At 37.4% G+C, this 25,311-nt stretch overlaps 1 pseudogene across 1 annotated transcript in view; it reads left to right on the forward strand.

Annotated features, from left to right (window-relative positions):
• Positions 1-22,102, forward strand: part of LOC308415178 (embryonic testis differentiation protein-like) — a 139,711-nt pseudogene extending 117,609 nt beyond the window's left edge. The window contains exon 3 of the transcript in view: positions 21,917-22,102. The product of the transcript in view is annotated as an embryonic testis differentiation protein-like (transcript). The remainder of the gene's footprint in view (positions 1-21,916) is intronic.
• Positions 22,103-25,311: the final 3,209 nt, after the last annotated feature.

A 25,311-nucleotide genomic window follows, 5' to 3' on the forward strand; every position in this document is an offset into this window, starting at 1 on the left:
ACAGGCAGGAAGAAGAAAGATGAGGGACAAGAAAAGCAGATAGTGGGTTTCTGAGGTGGAAGAAGGGAAGAAAAGGAAGCAGAAAGAAAGGGAAGAATGGTACATTATGTTTCTTGACTTGGTTTTTTTGTTTGCATTGGAAAGGATGTTGTATATATCTTGATTTTTTGTAGGATCTCAGATACAAGAAGGATGTGAGGTTGCATTACATGGCATGTTTCTTCTATTATTTATCTTATATGTAATTGTGTATGCATAACTCTCTGGCACATAACCATTCATTATTAAGACTCTATTCATTGTCTTTTTTACAGAGATATTGACTAGAACCCATTACAAGAGCCAACTGACTACCCTGGTGAAATGCCATACTGGTGAGATCAAATCAGAGGTAGGTTGGGATTTTAGAATATATGCCATTTACAGTTGATCAATCTTCCAGATATTCAGACTACATGGGCTACAGTCTTGTGTAGCCCTTGAAGTCTATAGACCCACTTAAGTAGCCAAATAATGGAGAGGTATGCAAGTACAAAAGGTAAGAGGAAATATGTACGATGGGGAGAGAGAAAAAGAGAAGAGTGTGGAAGTTTTAAAAGGCACATTGTAGAAGAAGAAGTAGTGAGAAGAGGAAAAAAGGAAGTCAAAGAGAAGATAGAACATAATGAGAGTGGGGAGAAAGATGAAGAAACAAAGAAGATTTAGGAAGCGTGTGAGAAGATGAAGGTGTAAGGAGAAATAAGTAAACTACAAAATTAAAGAGGAAAAAAAAGAAAAGGGAGAAGAGAATAAAGAAAGCAAGGGCATAGAAGAGGAATAATGAGCAAATAGGAAAGAAAAACAAGGACATAGGAAAAAAGGAAGGTGACATGAGGGAGATGAGAGGAAAAGGAAGGATTAGAGAGATGCAGAGATACGTGAGTGGAGGGGGAAGTAAGATGGGAATGTACAGAGAAGAACCTGGAATGTGTGGAAATAATTAGGAATGAAGAGAAGGTGGGGCAGAATTCAGGGAAGAGAAGAGTAGATGTAAGAGGTTCAGGAAGGAGAATGATGGGTAAGAAAATGGAAAAAATGATGTAACAGAAGAGAAGATGCCATGTGAAAAGGAGGAAATGCAGGGGAAGGAAGAAAATTGGGCAGGTAAGGAACAAGAGAAGCGAAGATGAATTAAGAATAGGAGTATGGAAGATGAAGAAGGAATACAAAGGAAAGAGGAGTGAAAAGAAAAATAGAAAAAAGAGTGGAAGGAAAAGAAAGCAGAATGAGAATTCTCTTGGCATTTTTGTTGCTGTGAAGAGCATCTTCGACCACAACTATTATAATAAATAAATTTAGTTGATACTGGCTTTTTCAACTCAGAGGCTTGGTACTTTAGTTTAATGGCTCTTAGCTTGGCATCCTACATGTAAATATGGATTGGCAGGCAGCATAAGACTGTTGGCCCTCTACTGAGACATGAAGGCTAAAAGCACACCCCCTCATGACACATTTCTTCCAACAAAACTATACCTGATCTAAAATGGTTAGACATCTTAATAATACACTATTATAAAATGGGGGCTTTTAGGATTCAAACCAACAGAAGGAGGATGAAGGAAAGAGAATAAAATAGATATGGGTTTGCAATGGTAAAATACAGAAGAGGAGAGAGAGTAAAGGAGGCAGGAAAAGGGAAACAGAAGGATGAGGGTAAAAAATAGAGTAGTACAAGTAGGAATAGAGTCTGGAGAGAAGGGAGCAAAGGAGGAAATTGACAAAGTAAAGGAGGAGAGAAGAGTATGTGTGACACTTCTAGAGAGGATAAAACTGTGAAGATGAGAAAAATATGGAGAGATGGAAGAGGAGACTAGAATGAAGAGAAGGAAGAATGGAAAGGATAGAGAATTGTGATGAAGAGTGATCAAGTAGAGTGAAGAAGGAAAGAATTATAGAGAGAATAGGTGATGGGAAAGGGGAAATTTTAAGGAGAGAAGAGAACAAAAGTAGAAGAGAATCAAAATGAGTGAAGAATAGGAAGTAGTAGAAAGCAAGAAGATGAAAGAAGGATGTAGAAGGAGTATGAAAGAATTGAGAAGAGAGAGAAGGGCCCATGAGGAATGAGTATTGGTGGAGAAAGTGATGATAAAAAAGATGTGAAAATAAGAAAGAAGAGAGCAGATGGGGATGGAAAGAGAGGGATGAGGACAAAGGGGAAAGTAGAGGAAAGTGAAAGGAGAGAAAGAAGTGGAAGCAAGAAAGGGAGGGAGTTAGAAAATGGAAGAAAAGAAAAAAAGACATTAGAGGAAAGGAAGTGATCAAGAGTAGAATAAAGAGGACATAATATAAAAGAGGATGAGGAAGGGAAGAAGATGGGGGAAGCAAGAAGAAGATGAAGGAAAGAAAGAGGAGGAGGAAAAAGAGAAGAATAACAAGAAAAAGAAAAGAATTAGGAAACAAGAACAACATTGAAAAACATTAAGCAGAGTAGATGGACAATATGAAGAAAGGACTAAGAATGAGATAATAAGACAAAAGAAAGGAAGGAAGAGGAGCAAAAAGTAAAGAAAAAGAGGATGAAGAATGTAAGAGTTGTGATGAGGAAAGGGAGGAATCAGAGAAATGGTGAATTCAGTTGCAGGGTTCAGGGAAGTAACAACAAAATGAAGGAGGAAAGGTAAAACGAAGAAAGAGGGGAACTAGGAGCATGGAACAAGACAGGATAAGAAGAAAAGAGGACAATAAGAAAAGTCAAAATATGAGAAAAAATTAAAAAAACTGAGAAGAGAAGAGGAGATAGGGATAATAGCTCTTAGCTTCTGCCTTCTGGATGCATTTGTATTTGGCAGGACTAAATTGGACATAGTTTATCTTATGTCTGCTACGTTGCTAACCTCATGGGTTTGGAATCTGGGCTGTTTCTAAAGTTCTGTGGAAACTAACAATACTCAAGACTGTATGAAGGGCAGGAGAATGAAAATTCCTCTTTTATTTGGTTTCCAACCAGCAGCAATGTGAGTTGTTCAGCCTGGTAGGAGATAAATGAGGAGAACAGTCATTAGGAATGTGGAGAAATCTTGAACTAAGTGTTTAATGCAGTAATCAATAGTGTTACTAACACCAAACAAGATAGCAGGCAAGCTCAGTTTGGAATGGTGAGTGATGTTATGAGATTATGTTAGGTGGGATTATGGCTAGGGCTTTGCAAGGCAAATGTGGAGGGTCAGGTCAAAAACTGGTATGTTTTCTAAAGGTACTGTGGATAAAGAACCATGTGGTTCATGATTCCAGATGTTAACGGGAACCGAATTCTATATACCCCTGTAGAAAAAAGAACAGAATAAGTATTGAGAGTAGTTGCTAAGGGACATGAGTGGAAAGAGGTACACTCTATATTGGCAGTACTGTAGCCTGGAGTAGGTGGTTTGGATGTACTGAGATTTATTATTCTATTGAAGAATGTTGGTTTTGTTAAATACAGATTTAGAGGCAATGGTAAGGTGACAGGAGACATGTAGGTAAGCTATAATATATTTAGAAAACTCATTAGTGTAGAGCATACACATGAAACCTGTTTGCCATTGTTTGCCCCAGGAATCATTGAGTGAAAGCTGAAAATGTATTTAAGATTGATGACATTGATGCCATCACAATTGGAGTATTCAAATCAGCATATTCAATGTCTGCAATCTCTGGATATGAAGGAACCCTGGAAGCAGCCATTTGTGTTATGGTAAGGAAATTAAAAGAAGAGAATCTGTGTAGTGGGGATGGAATTGGGTATAGAGGAAACTTGATCCAAAGCTTGATCGAGGTTCACTATCATTCATCTGGATATGATTTTTTTCTGGTGTATGTATCATTAACAAAGTATCTCTGGTGGTGCATATTAGGAGCTTTAGAAAGAAAAAGTTCTGTAACAAAATTGAAATGAAAAAAAGCAAAGAGAGTCACAAGAATACAAAAAATGGGAACTTATGGATGGCACATGGTTAAGGCAAAAGCAACCATGACATTGATGTCCTTATAAGAGATTTATTTATGTAATAGAGGGTGGCATTCTCCATACATAATTCATCAATCAGGCATTTTCAGTGTGGTCCTTTCATTCAGCACTTGCAGGGATAGTGTGGTAAATTGAATATGCATGTCCAAGAAAGAATGTCACTATTAGGAGGTATGGCCATATAAGATGAGCGGGTTAGGTGAGTCACCGTGGGAATAGGCTTTGAGGCTCCTGTGCCCAGGCTTCACCAAATAAATTAGAGCACCTCCTCATGGCTGCCTGTTGAAAAGTCCCCTGCTGGCATTAGAATGGAGATATAGACTGCTCACCTCCCCTTGCACAACATCGGGCTGGATACTGCCATATATCCCACCATGAAGATAATGAACAAAATTTGAAATAGTATATAACTTCCATGTCTCTCATAGTTCTTCTATCAGTAAATATTGAGGGATGCCCAGTGATACAGACTTTTGTACATAACATGGTAGGACATGGCCAGCACAACTGGAGGAAAGAAACCTGTCTCTCATCGGGTAATAGTTATTGTTTGTCCTGGGAAATCTATGAAGTTAATAGCAAAGCTGAATCAATTTTTGAGTAAACATGGGATATCTGAATTTTAAAAGGAGATGGCAAGAATGTTAGGCTCTGTAACACAGGTTTGAAGGGCTCTGTTCTGCCATGTTTCATTATTCTCTTGAATGCACAGAACTCTCCAAACACTGACTTATCCTGGTGTGCCCTCCCTGGGCCTATGTGTCAGGTTCACCTCTGGGCCAGGTGTAAATATGCATCTGAAGCTGATCTTCCAGCACTGTGTTTCTCAGGTAGTTCATAATTCTCTCTCACAGAGTCCAGACCCTTAATGTGGGCTGGTAAAGAACCTTTGCCACAAGCATTTCCAAGTATACTCTCTGTTCTGGGAACTCAAAGCAAAACATCAACAGGCCTGAGCCCCAGTTTCTCTATTGGACCGTTTGGGAAAGCACCTGGATGTTTGGTCTGCAAGCACAGCCTTTCAGAGCCATACCTATTCCCTCATAATGTTGTCTTAAATGAAAAGAGAAATCAGATTTGAGGGGGAAGAATTGTAAAGTAGAGTAGTGCATAAGGAAGATGAAACAAGAAGAAACTGGCTGCATCAGTGAGGTGAGAGCAAGCAGACTGAAGAGAATAGGCAAAGAAAAGACAAGGCAGCATAGTTTTTTAGAAGGGAGAAGAGATGAGGGTAGAATGGAGGGAAGTGGAAAGTGGAGAAATACCAAAAGAAAATGGAAGCTGGAAGGGAAAGAAAGCAAGGATAAGGGAATATGAGAAAGTGGGAAGTGGGAAGAGAATGTGAAATGTAGAAGAGGGAATGAGGAAGAGGACATATGAGGAAATGGTTGAAAGACAAAAGAGAAGGGGAATTAGAAGGAAGGGGAAAGTGGAGGAAGGAAATTGATGGTGGAAAAATGAAGTGACATTGAGAGCATAGCAAAAAGTAGGAAGCAGAAAAGGATCTGGCTGATGGAAGGATGAAGATACAGAGAGAAGAGAGGACTGAGAATGGATTAAGAATATGTAGAGTGATCAAAGGATGAGGTAGGAAGAAGGAAAGCAGGCAGGAAGAAGATAGAAAAGAGTGAATGAAAACAGATGCAAGGTATTTGAGGTTGAATGAGGGAAAAGGAGGAAGCTGAAAGAATAAGAAGAAAGTGGAAAAAAGAGGAGCAAAAATGAGTTGTGAAGGGGTGGGATGACTGAAAATGTGAGATAATGAAAGAGGAGGAAAGTGGACATTGGGTAAATGAGAAGATGAAAGATTAGAGTAAAAGACAGAGGACGAGAAAGGAAAAAAGAAAAAAACTAGAAAGACAATCAAACGGAAGACCCAAATAGAAGTGATACGAGAGAAGAAATTTCTATAAGGAAGATCTAAAGGAGGGGGAACAGGCAAATAGAAAACAAGATTGAAGAGGATAGGATAAAGAAGCAAGAAATGAAGAGGAGGAAGAAAGGGATGAAGAATAGAAGTAGAGAAGGATTAGGGCTATACAGATAAAATAAGTGCATATATGGAAAAGATGAGGGAAATATGGAACTGTAGGAAGTAGGAAACTGGAAGGATACATCAAAATGAGTGAATAGAAATGTGGGGAATCAGGAATTTAAGAGTTTAAAAGCTTAAAATGTAGCAGAAATAGAAGGGGGAAGAGGGAGAGGAAATGGGTGAGAAAGTGAGGGAGATGGGAGGAGGAGAAAGGTACACAGGGACAGAAAAAAATGAGTAAAGAGAGTATGTAAAACTAAGGAAGAGAGTGGCAGAATTTGAATTTGGAGAAAACAGAAGAGAGAATTAGAGGGAGTGTGAGGGGTAAAAAAGGAGAGGTAACAGTAATGTCACATGAGGTGAAAGGAGGGCAGAAGGAAGGGGAGTGAGAAAAAAAAGAAGGAAGTGGAGAAAAGAGGGAAGATAAAGTAAGTTAAACAGGAAAGAAGAATTAACTGGAGAGGAGGTGTAGCTGGAGACAAAGGGGTATATGCAGTTGAAGGAAGAAAACCTGAATAGGATAGAGTAGATTAAATAAGAAGTAGATACAGGTGAAAAGGAGGGAGGAAGTAGAGGAAAGTGTGATATTGAAAGAAGCAAAAGGGTAAGAGGTGATTGAAGAAATAAGGAAAGAATCAATTGAAGGAGAGTCAAAGGTGGCAAGAGGGAGAGAAGGGGGTCTTAAAGAGGTGAGAGGTGGGAGGTAAAATGAGTAGTGAAAGAGGACTGTGAAAGGAGGCAGAAATAAAGAGGGAGGTGTATGGATGATAAAAAGGAAAAAAAGTGGAATGAGAAAATAGGAGACCTAAATCAAGCTGATAAAAAAAAATAAAGAAAAAAAGGAAGAAGAGGTGAGATGTGGAAAGTGAAGAGATGAGGGAAGGGGCCTAACAAGATTCTCTCTTCCATTTCTTTTAGTCTGTTGTTGATTCTTGCATCAGTGACTCGTCATTTATATTTTGAGTTAACTATCTCCAGGGTTGTATCTTTTTGTGTTTTCTTTATTGTTTAAATTTCAATTTTTATGCTTTTTACTGTTTAGTTTGGTTTCCCTGTACTTCTTTGCGTGATTGTTTTTTTATTCCTATTTGAGTTCTTGTATTCTTTATGTGGGTTCTCCTGTAGTTTTTAAAGAAAGTTATTTATGCCAATCTCCAAGATCACTATCATCATCTGGAAGTATGATTTCAAGTATCACCCATGTTTTACTGTAGTGTTTGGTAATCCACTGCTTGCTGTGATGGGATTGCAGGATTCTGATGTTGACAGATTGTCTTGGTTTCCATTATTTTAGTTATTTCACTTGCATTTTGCCATCTTCTTATCTGTGATCACATGGGTCTTTTAGTCAGTGACTGGTGCCTGTATCTCCCGTGTGTGTGAGGACCCTTGGGCTCAGGAAGAAAATTGCTTCTGAGTGTTCAGCTTTTTGTGTACAAGAAGTGAGTTCTGGTAGTAGTGACTCGATTCTCTCTTTGTGAGCTCAGATATGGGAGGACTTTTGAGGCTGTTCTGGGATATCAGCCCTCTGCCCACCTGTCCTGAGTAATACAGTCTCTTTCTCTAGGCCAAAATGTTCCCTTTACCAGCAAGCTCATATCTCTTCACTCACTGAGAACTTACAGTGTGCCCTCCTTGGACCTATGTGTCAGGCTCACCTCTGGTCCAAGTGTAAATATGCCTCTGAAGCTGATTGTTGAGCACTGCCTTTCCCAGACAGATCACAATTCTCTCTGACAGAGTACAGACCTCCACTGTGAGCTGGTTAGGAACCTTTGCCACAAGCACTAAAAAATACTGTCTGAGCGCTGGGTAATACAGGACACACCTCACCAAGCCTCTGACCCAGGTTCTCTGCTGGACAGTGTGGGAAAGGACCTGGGTGTCTAGTCTGAAATCACAGTATTTTGGGGCAGATACCGATTACTCATAATCCTTATTTTAACTTCCTGTGCATAAAAAATGTATCAAGTACCTAGAAAATTGTAATAATGTAAGGAAGAGAAAGGCGATCAGTTCAATATCTTATAAATGCAAACAATTATAAAATAGAAGGCAAAATATAGGACATTATCTTCCAAAAATGGGTTGTGTTGCACAATTAGAATATGCTAATATTAAAGAATTGGGCCAGAATTTGGGTAGCATGTATTATAAGTGATACAGTAAATGATAGAGGACACATTTGCATATATTAATATGAAGAATATTGTGAGCATTGCTTTACATAGTATAGTGCTTTTCACATTGAACAAAAAGTGGCAGCACTCATACTATGTAGAGGAAGGCTTACCATGTCCCTCAATTGTTGTGGATTTTTTTCTACCAATATGTTTTATGTATACACATTTGATATAGTTATAATTGAACATTTCTTCATCAGTGATTTGTTTCATGAGGGTAATTTTATTTCTACAATATTCCCTTAAATAATAACACAGATTTGTAAACATGAAAGGCAAAAGATCCATTTTGCCTTTTTATATCAACAAAAACCTGAGTATGATGTGATTGGTTTTCTTTTGCCAGTCATCCTAGTAAGTAGAATGTAACTGTAAATACATTAGAAATGCAAACGAAAGATTCTATTGACAGTCCAAAGAAAAGGACGTTCTTTTGTAATATGAACCTTTCCTTTTGAACCAAACTCAGAGAAGATATCAGGTTATGGTAGTGTGCAAACTTAAGTAGCAGAGGTTACAAATTAAAGTAGCAAAATGGACAAACAGCCAAACAGGGAAGCAAGACTGTTGGCTTAAAGGAAGAAGAAGAAAAAAGAGAGTTATGGAGAAGAGGAAATTGGAATAGTGCATAGGGAAGATGAAACAAGAAGATACCAGCTGTAATAATGGTGGGAGAGCATGCAGGCTGAAAAGAATGTGGACAGAGTAGACAAGGCAGCAGAGGAGGTTGGAAGGGAGATGAGTCAAGGGCAGAGTGGAGCGAAGTGGAAATTGGATGATTACAGAAGGAGAATGGAAGCTAGAAGGGACCTAGGAGAGAATAAGGGAATATGAGGAAGGTTGTTGAAGAAAGAGACATTTAGAGGGAGAAGAAGTAATGGGAAAGAAGACAGCAGATGAAATGGTTGAAAGAAAAGAGAGCAGGAATTGAATGGATGGGTAAAGTGGAGGAAAGAAAATGGTGGAGGAAAAAATGAAGTGAAATTGAGAGCAGGGCAAAATGTAGGAAAGAAAAGAGGATCTGGATGAAGAAAGGAAGAAGATAAATACGGGAGAGAGGACTGAGGATGAATTTAGAATATGGAAAATTATCAAAGGATGAGGTTGGAAGAAAAAGCAAACAGGCCGGTAGAAGAAATATGAGAGAGAAGGAAAGCAGAAGTAAGGTTTCTGATGTGGAAGGAGGGAAGAGGAAGAAGAAAAAAGAAAAGGAAGAATGGAGAGAAAGGGGAGAAAGAAAGCATTGTGAACAGGTTGGGTGAGGGAAAATAGGAGATAATCTAAGAGGAAGACAGAGGACATTTGGCAAATGAAGATATGAAAGATAAGTGTAAATAAAGAGTATGAGAAAGGAAAATAGAAAAAGAACTAGAATAATAAACAAAAGATAGACTTCAAAAGAGGTGATATGAGAGAAGAAATTTCCCCAGGTAAGATCTAAAAGAGGGAAGAGCAGGCAAAAATATATCAGGAGTAAAGAGTATAGGATGAAGAAGTGATGAGGGAGGAGAAGGAGAGAGAAATGGAGGAAAAATCAAAGCAGAAATGGATTGGGGTATACCGATGAAAATAGAATAAAATGGAGAATATGTGGGAAGGATTGAACTGTATGAAGTAGGGAATAGGAAGGGGAAACCAAGAAGGGTGACAAAAATTTTGGGGATCAAGAAGTTAAGAGTTAAGAAGGCTGAAAAAGAAATAGAAAGAGAAGGGGAAAAAGGGAAGAGGATCTCTATCTTCATTGTGCTGTATGATTTCAAGTCTGAGCCTTGTTTTCCTGGAGTGTTTAATAATGCACTACTTGCCATTGAGGGAGTGCTGGGTTCTGATGTTGCCAGATTGTCTTAGTTTCCATTACTTAAGTTCATTTGCTTTCCTATTGCCATCTTTTTATCTGTGATTATACCTGGTCTGTATGTAGTATGTGACTGATGCATTCTTTCCCAATGCTTTGGGGGCAAGTGCAATCAGGAAGGAAATGGACTCTGTAGTTCAGCTTCTTGTGGGCAAGCAGTGAGTTATGGTGGAAGTGGCTCAGTTCTGCCTTTGTGATCTCAGGTGTGGGGGCTCTTTATGGCTGTTCTTGTAGCTCAGCCCTATGCCCACCAGCCCTGAGTACTAATGGCAATTTTCTCCAGGCCAAAAATGAACAATTTCCAGTGATCACTGACCATCCACTCAAGGAGAACTTACACTGTGACGCCCCTCAGCCTATATGTCAGTTTCACTTCTGGTCCAGGTGTAAATAGAAGTGAGAAGTTGCCTCAAATAGTGATGATCAATCACTGCCTTGCCCAGAAAGATCACAATTATCTATGTCAGAGTCCAGAAACTTACGTTGGGTTGAAAAGGAATATTTTCCACTTAGCACTGCCAAGAACACTCTAAAATCTGGGGATTCAACATAATACCTTACCAGGCCAGTGCCCAGGTTCTCTCCTGAATGGTTTGGGTAAGCTCATGAGTGGCGGGTCATCAAGCACAGCCTTTCTAAATATATCCTGATTCACTCTTTCTCATAATCCTTATATTTATTTTCTGTGCATTACAAGAAAAACCTATGAAGAACCTAGAGAGTATACTCCCATAAGTAAAAGAAAAGGGATCAGTTTAATAGCTTAGAGAGGAAAATAATTTTCATAAACCAAGACATGCTAGAGGACAGAATCTTACAGAAATATGTAGTGTTGGACAATTACATGTATCCTAAGTCTGAAGAATTAGGCAAGTATTCAGGTAGAAATGTAAACAATTATCATAAAATAGAAGGAAAATTATAGAACATTATCTTACAGAAATGTGTTATGTTGTACAAGGAGTTATATGCTAATATTGAATAATTAGGCCAGAATTCAAGTAGCATGCATTATGAGTGATGCAGTAACGGATAGAGGACACATTTGCAGTATATCAATATGAAGAATTCTGTGAGCAGTGCTTTACATAGTATAGTGCTTTTCACATTGAACAAAAAGTGACAGTGCCCATACTATGTAGAGGAAGGCCTACCATGTTCTTCAATGGTTGTTGCTTTTTATTACCTATAATTTTCAACTATATACCATTGCTGACACTAACTCATCATAATTGAACGTTACTTCATATGAGATTTATGTTTATTTAAAATAATTTCATTTCTACTATATTTCCTTAAGTAATTGCGTATGGATTTGCAAACATAAAAGTCGAAGAGATCCATTTTACATTTTTATATCAACAAAAACATTAATATGATGTGATTTTTTGGCAATCATTTTAGGAAATAGAATGTAACTGTAAATACATTAGGAATGGTAAGAAAAAGTTCTCTTGAAAATCCACAGAAAAAGAATGATTGCTTTTAATGTGAATCCTCCTCTTTGAACCTACCCCTGAGGAGATATCAGTTCATGGTAGAATGCAAACTGAATTAGCTTAGGTCACACATGGAAGGTATGAAATGGAGGATACACAGGCAAACAGGGAAGCAAGTAAGTTTTCTTAAATGAAGATGAGGAATGGGAGTTTTTGAGGGAAGAAGAGGAAAATACAATAGTGCATTGGGCAAATGAAATAAGAAGATACAGACTGCATGAGTGGCATGAGAGGATGCAGGCTGAAGAGAAATGGGGGAAATAAATAAAGCAGCAGTTGAGATTAGGAGGGAGATGACACAAAGGTAGAATGGAGGGAAGTGGAAGGTGGAGGAATACAAAAAGAAAATGGAAGCTGGAAGTTAAGTAAGCATAAGGAAATATGAGGACAGGGGAAGAGGAATGTGAAGGTGAAAAAAGAAGAGGGAAGGGGGAATTAAACAGAAGAGAAAATGGTTGAAAGAGAAAAGAGAGCGAGAGTTGAAAGAATGATAAAAGTGGAGGATGTAAAGTGGAAAAATGAAGTGAAATTGAGGGCACGGAAAAAAGTAGGAAACAGCAGATGATCTGGGTGTTGGAAGGAGGAAGATAAAGAGCATTGGGAGGACTGAGGATGAATTCAGAATATGGAAGTGATAAAAGAATGAGTAATGAAAAAAGAGCAAACAGTCAGGAAGAAGAAAAATGAGAGAAGGAAAGAAGAAGGAGGGTCTGAGGTGGAAGGAGGAAAGAAAAACAGAAAAGGAAAAACTGAGAGAAAGGAAGAGAAAGAAAAATTTGCGAAAGGGTAGAAGGAAGGAAAATAGGAGATAATTGAGGAGGAGGAAAGAGGACATTTTGCTAATAGATAGATGAAAGATAAGGGTAAAAGACAGAGGTAGAGGAAGGAAATAAGAAAAGAACTAAAATAATAAACAAAAGGAACACTTGATAATTAGTAATATGAGGAAAGAGATTTCTGGAGGTAAAATCTAAAAGAGGGGAGAGCAGGCAAAGACATATCAGAAGGAAAGAGGACAGGATAAAGAAGTTATGAGGGTGGAAAAAGAGAGAGAAATGGAGAAAAATAGAAGCAGAAAAGGATGGGGGGGGATACCAAGGAAAGGAAAAGAAGATGGTGAAGATGTAGGAAGTATGGAACTTTAGGAAGTAGGGACAAGGTGGGAGACATCAAGAAGAGTGAAGAGAATTTGGGGAATCAGGAAGTTAAGAGGTAAAAAGGCTTAAAAAGTAGTGGAAATAGAGGGGAGAAAAAGAAAGAGGATCTCTTAGATAATCATCGTGCAGTATGATTTCCAGACTGAGCCTTGTTTTTCTAGAGTGGTTAGTAATGCACTTCTTGCTGTGTTGTCGGAGCTGCGTTTTGATGTTTCAGGTTTTCATGATTTCCATTACTTATGTTCTTTCGCTTTAATATTTCCATCTTCTTATCTGTGATTATATGTGATCTTGAAGTCAGTGACTGGTTCCTGTATCTCCTGTGTATGTGAGAGCACATGGACTCAGGAAGAAAATGGATTCTGTTTTTCAACTTCTTGTGGGCAAGCAGTGAATTCTGGTGGAAGTGACTCAGTTATGACTTTGTGAGCTCAGGTTTGGGAGCTCTTTTAAGGCTGGTCTGGATCTCAGCCCTTTATCCACCTGTCCTGAGTACTAATGGAACTTTCTGTAGGAGAAAAAATACCCATTTCCAGTAAGCACAGACTCTCCACTCATTGAGAACATTCAGTGTGACCTCCCAAGGCCTATTTTTCAGTTTCACTTCTGGTCTAGGTGTAAGAAGAAGTGAGAAGTTGCCTCCGAAGCTGATGTTCAATCACTGCCTTTCCCAGGCAGACCACAGTTATCTTTGTCAGAAGGCCAGCATTTACTGTGGGCTTGAAAGGAAAATTTGCCACATAGCACTGAAAGAACACTGAGCTCTGGTTAGTCAGTGAAACACCTAGACAGGCTTCTGCCCCTGGTTCTCTTCTGAACAGTTTTGGAAAGATCCTGGGTGTCTGGACATCAAGCACAGCCTTTCTCAATAGGCCCGGATTCCCTCTTACTAATAATCCTTATTTTTAATTTATGCGTATTAAAAGAAAAACCTATGAAGAACCTAGAAGAGTGTACTAATATAACTAAGAGACAGAGGATCAGTATAATATCTTATAAATGTAAACAATTTTCATAAAACAGAAGGCAAGTTAGAGATCATGATCTTACAACAATGTGTAGAGTTGTACAACACGTTATATCATAAGATTGAAGAATTTGGCAAGTATTCAGGTAGCATGTATTATGATTGATATAGTAAAGGATAGAGGACGCATTTACAGTATATAAATATGAAGAAGAGTGTGAGCAATGCTTTATATAGTATAGGCCTTTCACATTGAACAAAAAGTGGAAGAGCCCATACTATGTAGAGGAAGGCTTACTATGTCCCTCAATTGTTGTTGCTTTTTACTACCAATATATTTCAAGTATATACATTTGCTGTTATATCCTGGCCCTGACTGAACATTTCCTCATGTGGTTTTAATTGTTCCTGAGTATAATTTCATTTCTACCACATCCCCTTTAGTAATTACATATGAATTTACAAACATGAAATTTGAAAAGATCCATTTCTTGGTTTATATTCATAATAATTTTAATATAATATGATTGGCTTTTTTTGACAGTAATCCTAGTGCATAGAATATAATTGTAAATACACTGGGACTGCAAAGGAAAGACTTGCTTGGCAATCCAAAGAAAAGGAAGTTCTGTTTGTAATGTGATTTTCCCTGATTGAACCAAATACAGAGAAGATATAAGCTAATGGTAGGGTGCAGTGTAGATCCAAGGACACAGAACAGATAGATACAAGCTAAAGGCGAGAACATAGCACTGACAACAAAATGGCAGGAGGAAAGCGAAAGAGTATATCCCATGGAAACCAAGACCACCTGGAAATACCAGAACCCAGCTCTCCCATAACAGCAAACATCGGAATTCCAAACACTCCAGAAAAAAAAGACACAGACCTGAAATCATACCTCAAGATGCTGATAGAGATACTTAAACAAGAACGGGAGGAAAAGCAAAAAAGATTCAGAAGCTTTTAAAGAGAAAACAAGAAAAACACTCAAAGAGCTCAAAGAAATAGAGGAAAACAGAACCAAAGAAATAAAGGAATGGAAGAGGGAAATTAAAACGGAAATTGACACAATAAAGAAAACACTAAATGAGATATCCCTAGAGGCAAAACACCAAAAAAAGAAATCAGGAGTCACAGAAGCAAGCATTTCCAATAGATTACAAGGGATGGAAGAGAGAATCTCGGGGGCAGAAGACAACATTGCAAACATAGACAAAACAGCCAGAGAAGATTCAAAAAACAAAAAAGCCCCTAACCCAAAATGTCCAGGAAATCCAGGACACAATGAAAAGACTGAACCTAAGGATAATAGGAATAGAAGTTGGAGAAGAGTGTCAACTAAGAGGCACAGTAAATATCTTCAACAAAATCATAGAAGAAAACTTCCCTACCCTCAAGAATGAGATGACCTCAGGCATTAAAGAACCCTTCAGAATTTCATATAGGTTGAACCAGAAAATAAATACCTCCCGACACATAATAGTCAAAACACCAAGTGCCCAAAGCAAAGAAAGAATACTAAAAGCAGTTAGGGCAAAAGGACAGGTAACATATAAAGCAGACCAATCAGAATCATACCTGATTTCTCAACAGAGACTATGAAAGCTAGAAGAGCCTAGACAGACATAATGCAAACCCTAAGAGAGCACAAGTGCCAGCCAAAGCTGCTATACCCAGCAAAACTATCAATCAGCATAGATGGAGAGATGAAGATATTTCAAGACAAATCAAAATTTACACAATATCTGACCACAAAACCAGCACTACAACGAATTATAGGTGGAAAACCCAATACAATGAGGGGAATACAGCCTCATAAAAACAAGAAAACTCCTAAACAAGAAAACTAAAAGAAGAAAAAGACACAGACACAGCTCAACCCACAAAAGCAATAATGGCAGGAAACAGAAACAACTATTCCTTGATATCTATTAACTTAAATGGACTCAACTCCCCAATAAAGAGACATAGGCTATCAGACTGGATACATAAACAAAATCCAGCCTTTTGCTGCATACAGGAAACTCATCTCAGAGACAAAGACAGACACTATCTCAGAGTAAAAGGGTAGGAAAAAAAACTTCCAAGCAAACAGCCCCAGAAGCAAGCTGGAGTCGCTGTTCTAATATGGAATAAAGTAAATTTCCAACCAAAAATTATCAAAAAAGATAAGGAAGGACACTTTTTACTCATTAGTGGGAAATCTGTCAGAAGGAACTCTCAATTCTTAACATATATGCTCCCAATAAAAAAGCACCCACATTCATAAAAGAAACCCTACTAAAGCTCAAAAACCACATTTTACCCCACACAATAATAGTGGGAGACTTTAATACCCCACTCTCACCAATGGACAGATCATGGAAACAGAAACTGAACAAGGACACTTCAAAACTAGCAGAGACCTTGAACCAACTACAATTAATAGATATATACAGAACATATCATCCTAAAGTAAAAGAGTACACCTTCTTCTCAGCACCCCATGGCACCTTCTCGAAAATTGAACACATAATTGGACACAGAACAAGCCTCAATCAATATAGGAAGATTGAAATACTCCCATGCATCCTCTCAGATCCCCATGGTCTGCAGCAGGTCTTTAACAACAACAAAGATAATAAAAAGCTTACGTACACAAGGAAACTAAACAATGCTCTGTTAAATGTTAGCAGGGTCAAAGAAGAAATAAAGAAAGATATTAAGGACTTTCTAGAATTCAACGAAAACGAAAACACAAAATACACAAACCTATGGGATGCAATGAAAGCAGTACTGAGAGGAAAACTCATAGCCATAAGTGCTTCCAAAAAGAAACTGGAGAGAGCTTACATCAGCAACCTGACAGCACAGCTCAAAGACCTAGAACAAAAGGAAGCAGATATACCCAAGAAAAGTAGAAGGCAAGAAATAATCAAAATTAGGGCAGAAATAGACCAAATAGAAACAAAAAGAACCATTGATAAATTCAACAAAACAAAGAGTTGGTTCTTTGAGAAAATCAACACGATTGACAAACCCCTAGCCAGAATAACTACAGGACAAAGAGAGAGTATACAAATTAATAAAATCAGAAAGGAAAGTTGAGACATAACAAATGAAACTGAGGAAATTCAAGAAATCATCAGATCCTACTAGAAAAACTTATACCCCACAAATTTGGAAAATCTTGAGGAAATGGATGAATTCCTAGACAAATACAAGATCCTAAAGTTAAACCAGGACCAAGCAAACAATCTACATAATCCTATAACACCTAAAGAAATAGAAGTCATCAAAAGCCTCCCAACCAAAAAAGCCCAGGTCCAGACGGGTTCAATGCAGAATTTTATCCGACATATATTCCAGATATAACACCAATATTCTCCAAGCTATTCCAAAAGATAGAATCAGATGGAATGCTACCCAACTCATTTTTTGAGGCTACAATAACCCTCGTACCTGAACTACACAAAGACCCTACAAGGAAAGAGAAGTTCAGACCAATGTCACTTATGCACATTGACGAAAAAATACTCAACAAAATCCTTGCAAACTGAATCCAAGAACACTTCAAAACCATCATTCATCATGACCAAGTAGGCTTCATCCCTGGGATGCAGGGATGGTTTAATATAAGGAAATCCATCAATGTAATCCACCATATAAACAAACTCAAAGAACAAAATCACATGGTCATCTCACTAGATGCTGAAAAAGCATTTGACAAAATTCAACACCACTTCATGGTAAAAGTCCTGGAAAGAACAGGAATCCAAGGTCCATACTTAAACATAATAAAAGCAATATACAGCAAACCAACAGCCAACATCAAACTTAACGGTGGGAAACTTGAAGCAATCCTACTAAAATCAGGGACTCGACAAGGCTGCCCACTCTCCCCCTACCTATTCAACATAGTACTGGAAGTCCTGGCTGGAGCAATTAGTCAGGAAAAGGAGGTTAAAGGGACACAAATCTGAAAGGAAGAGATAAAAACCTCACTCTTTGCCGATGACATGATAGTGTACTTAAGTGACCCCAAAAACTCAACCAGAGAACTCCTACAGCTGATAAACAAGTTCAGCAAAGTGGCCGGATACAAAATTAACTCAAACAAATCAGTAGCCTTCCTATACTCAAAGGACAACCTTGTGGAGAAAGAAATTAGGGAAAAGGTACCCTTCACAATTGTTATAAAAACTATGAAATACCTTGGAGTGACTCTAACTAAGAAAGTGAAGGACCTGTATGACAAGAACTTCAAACCTCTAAAGAAAGATATTGAGGAGGATCTCAGAAAATGGAAAGATCTCCCATGCTCCTGGATTGGAAAGATCAACATCTTAAAAATGGCCATCCTACCAAAAGCAATCTACAGATTCAATGCAATCCCCATCAAAATTCCAACCCAGTTCTTCATGGAATTGGAAAGATCAATGTGCAATTTCATATGGAATAACAAAAGACCTAGAATAGCGAACTCCATCCTCAACAACAAAAAAAATCTGCGGGAATCACTATCCCTGACCTCAAGCTATATTACAAGGCAATTGTGCTGAAAACTGCGTCGTACTGGTACAGAAATAGGCATGTGGATCAATGGAATAGAATAGAAGATCCAGAAATGAGCCCTCATGTATATGGTCACCTGATTTTTGACAAAGGAGCAGTAAACATTCAATGGAAAAAGGACAGCCTATTCAACAAATGGTGCTGGTCCAACTGGCACTCAACATGCAAAAGAATGAAAATAGACCCGTTCTTATCTCCCTGTACAAAGCTCAAGTGTAAGTGGATTAAAGATCTCCACATTAAACCAGATACACTGAAACTATTAGATGAGAAAGTAGGGAAAACCTTAGAACACATAGGCACAGGAGAAAATTTCCTGAACAAAACACCAATGGCTCAAGCTCTGGCTCAAGCTCTAAGGTCAAAGATTAACAAATGGGACTTAATGAGATTGCAAAGTTTCTGTAAGGCTAAGGACATCGTCAAGAAAACAAAATGGCAACCAACAGAAAGGGAAAAGATCTTTACCAACACCACATCAGATAGAGGCCTAATATCCAAGGTGTACAAGGAACTAAAAAAGCTAGACACCAGAGAATCAAATAACCCTATTAAAAAATGGGGTACAGAGATAAACAAATCATTTTCAGTTTAGGAACACCGAATGGCCTAGAAACATCTGAGGAAGTGCTCGACATCCTTAGCCATCAGGGAAATGCAAATCAAAACAACTCTAAGATTCCACCTCACACCAGTCAGATTGGCCAAGATCCAAAACTCAGATGACAGCAGATGCTGACGAGGCTGCGGAGAAAGAGGAACACTTCTCCACTGTTGGTGGGGTTGCAAGCTAATACAACCACTCTGCAAATCTGTCTGGCGATACCTCAGAAAATTGGATATAGTACTACATGAAGACCCAGCTATTCCACTTCTAGGCATATACCCCAGAGACACTTTAATACACAACAAAGATATATGCACCACAATGTTCATAGCGGCTCTATTTATAATAGCCAGAAGCTGGAAGGATCCCAGATGTCCTTCAGAAGACAAATGGATACAAAAATTGTGGTACATATACACAATGGAATACTACTCAGCCACCAGAAATAATGACTTAACCAAATTCTTAAGAAAATGGCTGCATCTAGAGAAGATCATCCTGAGTGAGATAACCCAGTCACAAAAGAACAGACATAATATGCAGTCACTGATAGTGGGATGCTAACCCCAGAGGCTTGCACTCCCCCAGAAACAACTCACAGACTGTATGAAGTCCAAAAAATAACAAAAACAAAAAATAAACATATATTCACAAAACAAGAAGACTTTGACTATTTCCATGTTGAGTTTTGTTTTACATGTACTTTACGCTTATTGTAACTATTAGGTTTTCAATGCATACTGTCAAGCCCTTGAAAAAAATCAAGTACTGACTAAAAATATATTCACATGGTTTTATGTAAAATTTATTTTAATGTCTGATAAAACAGTACTGACAAAAATGTATAATTCTAAGCAAAAAAATGTTTAAAATCTGTACATTTATCTTTGTTTTGCAAAATAAAGTCGTTAAAAAAATCTGTACATTTATCATTGTTTTGTAAAATAAAGTGGTTAAAAAAAAGGAATGCAGCTCTCAACAAAAAAAAAAAAGTAGAATGAGGAAAGCAGATATTTTAATGAATGGCATAATGAAGAAAATGAGAAAAAAAGAAAGAAGTGTGAGGAGTGGAATGTGAAGAGACTATTTAACATAAAGAATAAAACTTTCTCTTCCATCTCTTGTAGTTTGTTAGTGATTCTTTCATCTGTGATTACTGATTTCTTTTTTTGAGTTAACTATCTCTTGGGTTGTCTCCTTTTTGTGTTTTCATTATAGTTTCTATTTTATTTCTTATTATTCTGATATTTGTTTGTGTTTTCCAGCACTTTTTGAGAGATATATTATTTTTTCCTATTGAAGAGCTTCTATTTTCTCTGTGTCTCCTTTTGTTGCTTAAGGGAGATAATCATGTGCATACTCAAGATCTCTATCATAATCATAAAGTAAGAATTCAAGTCTGAGACTTGATTTTCTGGAGTGGTAGGTAATGCACTACTTTCTGTGGTGGAATCTAGCACTACAAGCCCACTCTGAGTTCTGGGTACTCACGGCAACAAGTTACCAGGCTTTTGCCCCAGGTTCTCTTATGTATGTTGTGAGAAGCACCTCTGTGTCTGGTCATTAAGCACAGCTCTTCAAGGTAGATCCAAATTACCTCTTACCCATAATCCTTTTCTGTGCATTACAAGAAAAACCTATCAAGTTCCTAGATGAGTATACTAATATAAGTTAGAGAAATGGGATCAGATTAATATCTTAGAATTGAAATCAATTTTCATAAAACAGAAGACATGTTAGAGGACTTGATCTTACAGATATGTTTATGGTTGTACAATTAGTTATATCATGAGATCGAAGAATTAGGCAAAGTTTTGTGTATCATGTATTTTGCATGATACAGTAAAAGATAGAGGATACATTTGCAGTATATTAATATGAAGATTAGTGTGAGCAGTGCTTTACATAGTATAGTGCTTTTCACACTGAACAAAAAGTGACAGCACACATACTATGTTGAGGAAGGCTAACCATGTTCCTCAACTGTTACTGCATTTTACTACCAATATATTTTATGTATAAAACTTTCTATCATTTCCTTGTCATAATTGAACATTTCTTTATCTGGTTTTATATTTCCTTGGGATAAATTGTTTTCTACAATATTACTAGAGTCATAATATATGGATTTCCAAACATAAAATTTCAACACATTTTGCCTTTTCATATCAACCAATACCATAATATGTTTTTATAGGCTTTGTTTTGGCAGTCACCCTAGTAAATGTAACTGTAAATACATTGGAAATGCAAGGGGAAAGCTCTCTTGACAATCTATAGAAAGGGAAGTCCTGTTTGTAATGTGATTCTTCCTGTCTGAATCAACCTAAATATCTAAATGAGTCAGTAGAATCCTAGAAATTCCATCCCTTTACTTTGGAAACCTGTGTTCTGGTTTTTCTTTAACTTTATCTTTGACAGAGGCAAAGAGAAAGCCTGACATCCCCCTGATTTTTATAACCAGAAAAATAGAGAAATGTAGTAGTGAGCATGTGTCATAAGGGTTTTATTTAGTAAAAGAAGGAGGATTTGAGGGCTATCAAGTTTGCTCAATGAATTTCTGCAAAGATTATTTAACTTAGTTCAAGACTTGAAATCCATATTGTGGTTATTCTGTGATTTCTCTCTCTTTGTTTCTGTCTCTGCCCACCAGTTTCTCTCTCTCTCTCTCTCTCTCTCTCTCTCTCTCTCTCTCTCTCTCTCTCTCTCTCTCTCTCTCTCTCTCTCTCTCTCTCACACACACACACACACACACACACAGTCTTTAAAAAGATACTATAAAGGAATAGAACTTCTGAACATACATCAATGTAATCAAGTTATATGTCTGGATATGAAATATGGTCATGTGAAATATGGTAATGTGGACTATGATAAGTGGGAAACTGCTAATTATATTGTGTCTCAAAGCTATTTCATTTGTTTCAGGCATGTTGCATTTATGTTTGAGAAACTGACAGACAAAAAGGCAAGAAGGCAGTAAAAAGAGGCCTCTGGGTTGAGCTGATTATTTGGTTTCATCTGCCTTCTCAGGCTCTTACTCTTGCCTTGAGGCCATTGAATAATCTCAGTCATAGATAAAGAAAATCCTGAAGCTGTTCACAAACCACCAGAACAGAACATGGAAGTAGTTCCACCGAAAAAGTTAAAATACCAGAAGCCCTCCAACAATATTCTGATCTATTTGATTGAGAGGCAGCTGGGGAAGCCTAGAAACAATATGGATTTGTCAAAAATGGGTTTGGCAACTAAAGTAAAGTGCCCCCTCTAGACTAGAGTGGCAATTACAAAAATCATGTTTATGTCCACTCAAAATGAATGTCTTAATGATAATTAAAAAAAAAAAACAAGCTACACTGATATTTCAATCATTAAACTATTCTTCATTTCAACTGCTTTTGTTACATTGTGTTAAATTTTTTATTTTTATTTTTTATATCTATAGAATCTATAGATTTTTTTATTTCTTTTAAAAGATTATTTATTGAAAAAATATTTTAAAAAACAAAGAAAAATGTAAAAATTTTAAGCATTTTTGCATAAAATTATACTAATATATTTTTGTCTATTCTTGGTTTTTTTTTTCCTAAAGGTTTAATTCTGGGCATTATGATCTTGATAGTTACAATGAGCATAGAGTACATTTCAAACAGGATGTAACCTGGATTTAATCAAAGTTTTCTTGGTGTGTAAGGATTAAGCATAATATTTTTTCTTGTTTTCTTTTTTTCTTTTTCTATTTTTGAACTTCATATAGTCTGTGAGTTTTTTCTGTGTTGTTCAGAGCTTTCTGGGGTTAGTATCCAATTATCAGTTACTGCATCTTATGTCTGTTCTTTTGTGACTGGGTTATCTCACTCAGGATGATATTCTCTAGATGCATTCATTTTCTTAATAATTTCATAAAGTCATTGTTTCTGATAGCTGAGCCTCATTTCTCTAGAGTGTTTGTTAATGAGCCTCATTTCTCTAAGTGTTAATCTACTACTTGCTGTGGTAGCAGAGATGATTCTTATGTTGTCAAGGTGTCTTTGTTTGTATTGCCTAAGTTATTTCATTTTCCTCTTGCCACTTTGATATCTGTGATTATATGTGGTCTTGTTGTCAGTGACCAATGTCTGTTCCTCCCATAGATATGCAGGCCCTTGGGCTCAGGAAGAAAATTGCTTCTGAGTGTTTGGCTTTTTCTACAGCAAGCTTTAAGTTCTGGGGGCAGTGTCTTACTTATGTCTTTCTAAGCTCATGTGTGGGAGATCTTCTCAGTCTGTTCTGGGTGCTCTGCCCTCTACCCATAGGTGCTGAGTGATACTACTAGGAACATGACTCTTTCTCTAGGTCAAAAACAACCCTTTTCCAGTGAGCACAGAACTGTCCACTCACTGAGAACTCCCAGTGTGCACTCACTGGTCCTATGTGTCAGATTCAACTCTGGTCAAGGTAAAAAAGGGTTAGAGATGACAGATAAGTGTAAAAGACAGAAGAAGAGAAAGGAGATGTACAGGATGTACAGGAAATAGGGGAATGAGAAAAAAATTGAAGTGAAAAGGAAAAGAAAAAAAAAACAGAAAGATAAACAAAATGAAGACTATTAAAGAGGTGATAGGAGAGAAAAAGGAGCAGGAGGTAAGATCTAAGAGAGGAGAGGACAGGAAAATAAAAAACAGGATTAAACATGTGATAAAGAAGTGAAGGGGAAGAAAGAGAGAAGGGCAAAAGTAGAAAAGAATATTGACATAAAGATTAAAAGATGATGGAAAAGATGTGGGAAGTACAGAACTGTAAGAGAAGAGGGAAGAGGATGTAGGAAATGCAGAAGTTAAGAGGTAAAAAGGTTTATGAAGGAAGTGTAAATTAAAGGAAGAAGGAGGAAGAGGAAATGAGATTGAAAGAGAGGCCAAGGGAAGAAGATAAAAGAGCACAGAGGAAAGAGAAACAAGGAGGGAAAATTGAGAAGGAAAGTGAAGGGAATTTTAATGTGAAGAGAAGAGGCATTTCCAGAGAATATAAGGGGTGAAAAAGAGGAGGGAAGAAGAATGTCAGATGTTTGGGAAGAAGGGAAGAAGGAAAGAGAGTGAGATAAAAAGAAGGAAGTGGGGAAAGTGGGAAGAGACAGAGAGTTGAAACTGGATTCAAGACTTAATTATAGGGGTGAGCTAAGAGGAGATAAAGCAGTTGATGGGGTAGAAGGAAAAAAGTGAATATAAAAGAATAGATACATTTAAGAGAAATACAGGTGAATAGGAAGAAGGAAGTAAAGAGAAGTGTGATGTAAGTAGAGGGGAATGAGAGAGAGGAGACTCGTGAAATGTAAGAAAAAGTAGAAAGAGGATAAAGGTTAAAAGAAAGGGAGAAAGGATTCTTAAAGACGTCAGAGCAGGGAGATAGCCTGAGTAAATAACTAGGAAAAGGTGATTGGGCAGGAAAAAGTGGAAAGTGTGTCAAGGACTATGGTCTCAGGAAGAAATATGCTTCTGAGAGTTCTGATTTTTTGGGCAAGCTGTACATTCTGGTGGGAGTTATTTAGCAATGTTTTTGTGAGCTCAGTTGTAGGAGCTCTCCTGAGGCTGTTCTGGGAGCTCAGACCTCTCCCCAAAGGTCCTGAGTAATACTGGCAGGGACCTGACCTTTCTCTAGAACAAACAATACTCTTTTCTAGAGTACACATAACTCTCTACTCACTGAGAACTCCAAGTGTGCCCTCCCTAGTCCTTTGTGTCAGGCTCACCCCTGGTCCAGGCATAAAAGCACCTGTGAAGCTGATATTTGAGCACCACCTTTCCCAGGCAGATCCCTAATCCCTCTTACTCATAATCCTATTTTTTTTTTCATTTCTGTGCATTTCAAGAAAAACTTATTAAGAACCTATAGAAGTTTACAAATATGTGAAAGAGAAATGAGATTAGTTTAATGTTTTAGAAATGTAAAAAATTATTGTAAAACAGAAGGCACATAGGGGGCATGATCTTACAGAAATGTGTAGTTTGATATATTATAATTAGTTATAAGCTAATATTGAAAGATTAGGCATGTGTTCAGGTAGTATGTATTATGAATGATACAGTAAAAAATGGAGGATACCTATGCAGTATATTAAGATGAAGAGTACTGTGAGCAGTGCTTTATGTAGTATAGTGCTTTTCACATTGAACAAAAAGTGACATTGCCTATACTATGTTGAGTAAAGCTTACCATGTTATTCAATTTTTGTTGACTTTTACTATCAATATGCTTCAAGTATACACCTTTGCTATCATTTCCTGCCAATAATTGAAATTCATCTGGTTTTATGTTTCCTGAGGATAATTTCATTTCTAGTATATTTCATTGAATATTTAAATATGGACTTGCAAACATAAAAGTAAAATTATCCATTTTGCCGGTTTATACCAACTAAAACATTACTATAATATTATTGGTTTTGTTTTGGCAGTCATCCTCAAAAGTAGAATGCAACTGGAAATACACT

This window comes from Micromys minutus, assembly GCF_963924665.1.
Source record: "Micromys minutus genome assembly, chromosome: X".
NCBI classification, from domain to species: domain Eukaryota; kingdom Metazoa; phylum Chordata; class Mammalia; order Rodentia; family Muridae; genus Micromys; species Micromys minutus.